This window comes from Podarcis tiliguerta (assembly GCF_965153285.1).
Source record: "Podarcis tiliguerta genome assembly, chromosome: 14".
Classification (NCBI taxonomy): Eukaryota; Metazoa; Chordata; class Lepidosauria; order Squamata; family Lacertidae; genus Podarcis; species Podarcis tiliguerta.
The window spans coordinates 31,913,275-31,918,174 of NC_139547.1; the positions used below are offsets into that span (position 1 = coordinate 31,913,275).

Here is a 4,900-nt window from a genome sequence, read left to right on the forward strand (position 1 = left end):
AAAATCCTCCTTTAAAACAGGCTGTTAATTTTATTTTCTGCCTCTTTACCTCCCCTTTCCTTCTGTGTGGTGTGGAGTCAGTAGGGATGTGGAAAGGTAATGTCCAGCAGGGTTGGAGGAGAAATTCGATTCAGTTCACATTTAAAGCGAAACTACCCAATTGTCTTTTCCAAACAATACGGGAATAAAAAATGCACCAGCTTTTGAGATTCATACTTTCACAATGCTGTTCTTCAAACACCTAATGTGTAAAAAAAATGAATATATGGAGGAATAATGTTCCTATGTGTCATATTCAGGGGAAATGCCTTGCAAAGATGCTTATGTTAGGCAAAATAGTATGCAAAAATATGTTTATCAGGAGAAATTCACAACAAAATGCTGGTGAATTTTAATGAGGACCTTTTGCAAGACCTTTTTTCTAAATCTGATGTGGAGAAGTGAATTTAAGATTGGGAAATTAGAAACAGAGAGAAACTGGAATCAACAGATTTGCCCCATCCCTAAGAGTCACATAGCAATCCTTAAAAACAAACAAACAAACAAACAAACAAACAAACAAACAAACGCCATTTATTTATTTATTTATTACAGTGGTACCTTGAAAGTTGAACGGAATCCATTCTGGAAGTCTGTTTGACTTCCAAAGCATTCGACTTCCAAATTACGGCTTCTGATTGGCTGCAGGAAGGTCCTGCAGCCAATCAGAAGCCATGGAAGCCCCATCGGACGTTCGGCTTCCAAAAGAACGTTAGAAAACTGGAACAGTCACTTCCGGGTTTCGATCATTCGGGAGCCAAAATGTTCAGGAACTAGGCTGTTCAAAAACCAAGGTATGCCTGTACTTTTCTTTTAAAAAGTTTTTTAAATAAAAAAAATAGTTTTATTGATTTGCAATAAATAATAATTACAAAAAAGAAAGGAAGGAATACAAAAGGAATACAAAAGCCAAATCCCAACTTGCCCCTTCTAGGACAGATCAATCTAGTTAAGTCTGCCCTAGTCCAATCTGTGATTTCGGTAGTTTTTCAGGATTATCAGTAAAGTATTTTATAAACAGATGACATATTTCAACAAAATATTCGACTTCATTTGTATTATTCAATGCATGTAATCTTTTTTTCTAAAACAGAAATAGATCATATACTGTATTCTGTTTCCAAAAGAGATACAGATATGTCACCCAGCATTCCTATACGACAGCCTTCTTACCCTAGCATGTACGTCTTACCCTAGCATGTAGTTAAACTATGGAACTCATTGCCACAAGAGGAAGTGATGGAGGACAAAGCGTTATCAGTGACTATTAGCCACAATAGCTACACTCTGCCTCCATGGTCAGAGGGAGTAATGCTTCTGAATACCAGTTGCCAGAAACCAGAGGAGGGGGGAATATTATTATATCTGTCTGAAACCTTGCAGAGCTGCTGCCAGTCAGTGCTGCCATTACTGAGCTAAGTGGAGCTACGGTCTGTCTCTGTATAAGGCAGCTTCCTTTGAAACATTTCCACCTTGACAGAAACGAGCTGGTGTCTCAGCCTCAGAAAGGGACCTCAGGGATTCTTACAGATTCAGCTTGTTGCCTACCAGCTCTTCGTAGCTGCCTGCGAGAATTTTTCTTTGTCGATCTGGGATTCTAAACTTCTGAGCTTGAAGCTGTAACAACGGTCCTTGGGGACCATGGGGGGGGGAGAGAAGGAAAACCACCACCACAACCAGCCCCATCATTGTGGCCCCACTTACATTAAGGTCTTGGATTTCCTCAAAGAGGGGCGGGAAACGGGAACCCAGACATCTAGGTGTCTTGTATAGAAGGTAATAAAACTGGCCTGGCGGATTGAAGATGGAGAACCTCGGGGACTATTTAGAGGTATCCATCATATAAATGAGGAGGCGGAGGAAGTCTGGATGATAGTAACCCCATATTAAAAAATTCTACCTTGTCAACAAGGAAAGCGCTACATGGTGGAAATCCACCTACTTTTGTAAAACTGTGAAACCAGATGTCTCGGAGCAATAACTGTTGTACAAGAACAAGGCGGAGGGGAAGAGAGAGAAAGGGGAATGAGATGGCTCATATATATATATATAAACTTCCCAGGAACGTTCTTGCGCTCTGCAGTGATGGTTTCGATTAAAACACCTTCCACCAAATATTGTTCATATTAATGGGGTGGCCAGCTGCAGGGTTGTGTTTGAAGAACACTTACGCATTTTTAGCAAGCAACATCTGGCGAATAATCTCAGGATCCAGATGGTGGTCAGAGGCCTATCACGGCACCCCGTTTTTCTTCTCCTACCAATGCCCCAAAAGAGAGAGAGGGAGTTGGAATGGGGGTGGGGGAGAGAAAACAAGGATTATGATTGCTGAAATTTTGCCCAAACTGAAACCTTCTCTTCCATCAGTTGGTCCAATCGTCTTTTAAAGGACTCTTCAAATATTCTTCAAATACCCATGGAAGATGGAGAAAACTTGTTTTCTGCTGCTCCAGAGAGGAGAACCCAAAACAATGGATTCAAATGACAAGAAAAGAGATTCTGAACAAACATTAGGAAGAACTTTCTGATGGTAGGAGCAGTTCAACAGCAGAACAGACTTCAAAGGCAGTGGATCCCCCTTCACAGAAGGTTTTTAAGCAGCGATTGGACTGCCATCTGCCATGTATGATTTAGTTGAGATTTCTGCATTGCAAGGGGTTGGACTAGATGATTTCCCTTCCAACTGTACAATTCTATGAAGCCATCCAAATTAGTGGCCATCACTGCCTCCTACAGAAGCAGGTTCCATAGTTTAACTAAGCCTGGTTGAAGGCATGAGAGTGGTGGGATTGCTGTGTGTGTTATGAAGATGAATGAACAGTTGTGGGGGAGAGAGTTCGGCACTTTTCCCAGCTCCCTGATTTCTCTGTCTCTCTCTCTCTCTCTCTCTCTCTCTCTCTCCCCCTCTCCCGCCAGTAGATTCTTGTTGCACTCTGCATTCCCAACAACGGGGAAACAAGTGCTACAGGAAGGTGTTTGCCAAGGCAACGTTTTTATTCCTTCCCCCTTATTCGCTGATGCAGGTGGTGCAAAATTGCCGATACAAGAAACTGCTGCTGTTGGACCGACCACGTGCCAATTTGATCTCTGCAGCCAGCAACTGAGGAGTTAAAAAAAACAACCCCTGCCCTCCTGGCACACTGAAGACCCCAGAGAGCGGTTCACAGACAACAAAAGAAAACGGCTGTTGAGGACCTGGGGTGGAACGGCGTTGCATTAGGAAACACGCCTAGGCATGCTAGCTCATGTTAAATTAGGTGTAAAATTGACATTCACAATCTGCCCTTTTGCTGCACATGTCATCGGGAGGGAGCGGGGCAGAGGGAGGGAGGGGTCTCCAGGCCACCGTCCACCAGGCACGTCTGCTCTCGGAACACGATACGGGGGTCGGAACAGCTGCCTGGCCGTCGCAATAACATCCCGGGCTGGAAACGCGCGGGCCAGTAATGTGAAATAAATGCACAGATGTTCCCCATGAGCAACGGCTGGCCCACTTCACACGGTCAGTGGCAGATTGGGAACGCATTTGCGTCCGTTATGGCCAAGCGGCCCTGGCGAATCGTCTCTCCAATTCAGGTGGGAAATAGGGAGGCCTTCTCAGACGCCCGGAACAATTCCGGCATGAAGTGCGGAGGACAAGGCTGGCTGGGTTGCAAGGCCAGGTTTCAGTCCCCCGCGGGAAGCTCTCCTGGGCGAAGCAGAGGTCATGAAGGATCTCAGGGCAGCGGTGGTATAGTGGTTAGAGCAGGTGTCGGGGAACCTTTGGCTATCTAGATGTTGCTGAACTACAGTTCCCATCAATCCTGGCCATTGGCCATGCTGCCTGGGGCTGATGGGAGTTGTAGTTCAGCAACATCTGGAGGGCCAAAGACTCCAACTTTTGGTTAGAGTATCAGAAAAGGACCTGAGAGACCAGAGTTCACATTGCAACCCAGTCATGTGAAGCTCACTGGGTGGCTGAGGACCAGATACTGTCTCTTGGCCCAACCTATCTCACAGGGTTGTTGTGAGGATAAAATAGGTGAGGGGAAGAACCGAGTCTGCCACCTTGTGCTCCTCAGATGAAAGGTGGGATAAAAACAGAGTGATAAATAAAAATATATAGGTGAAAACCTGGAGAAGCTTGTTTTTCTCAAGCCAGCTTCCAGAAGAGCAAGGAAGAAGAGCAGTGCCAGTTCTTTTTAAAGAAGAGGAGCCTGGGGTAAACCCAGAGGGAGCAAAGGAACGAGCAGGCAGTGGCAGCTGCTGCTTTCTGCTCCCTTTCCTTCATTGCTTTCTCATTGGCCTGAGATAGTGAGTAGGGAATGAATAAGTTCCCTGAGAGCCAGTGTGGCGTAGTGGTTAAGAGCGGTAGTCACGTAATCTGGGGAACAGGGTTCACGTCTCCGCTCCTCCACATGCAGCTGCTGGGTGACCTTGGGCTAGTCACACTTCTCTGAAGTCTCTCAGCCCCACTCACCTCACAGAGTGTTTATTGTGGGGAAGGAAGGGAAAGGAGAATGTTAGCCGCTTTGAGACTCCTTAAAGGGAGTGAAAGGCGGGATATCAAATCCAAACTCTTCTTCTTCTTCTAAGTGGTAAATGAGGCACCCAGGGCCTATGCCACAAATGAGGCCAGGTGAGGTGACCACCTCAGGTGGCAGGATGGATCCCCAGGGGCAGCAGATTCTGATGTCAATCTTTCTTCCCGCCTTGTTCCTAATATAGATCTTCACTCACCCCTTCTTCCCTGGTGAGGAGGGAAGGGGACACCATTTTGTGTTTCATCTCAGGTACCAAAATGTCCCTGGGATAATTTGTGGCCTTCTAGATGGGTTTTTGGTCCTGGACAAACTGACAACTTGTCCTTCCCGCATAGAAT

The 4,900-nt window shown here is 45.7% G+C and overlaps 1 long non-coding RNA gene across 1 annotated transcript; it reads left to right on the forward strand.

Moving 5' to 3' along the window:
- Positions 1 to 1,734: 1,734 nt before the first annotated feature.
- LOC310664779 lies at positions 1,735 to 3,339 on the forward strand. The gene is made up of 3 exons (XR_014505057.1): positions 1,735 to 1,815; positions 2,429 to 2,569; positions 3,063 to 3,339. It is a non-coding gene; the product is annotated as an uncharacterized lncRNA (long non-coding RNA).
- The last annotated feature ends 1,561 nt before the right edge of the window (positions 3,340 to 4,900 follow it).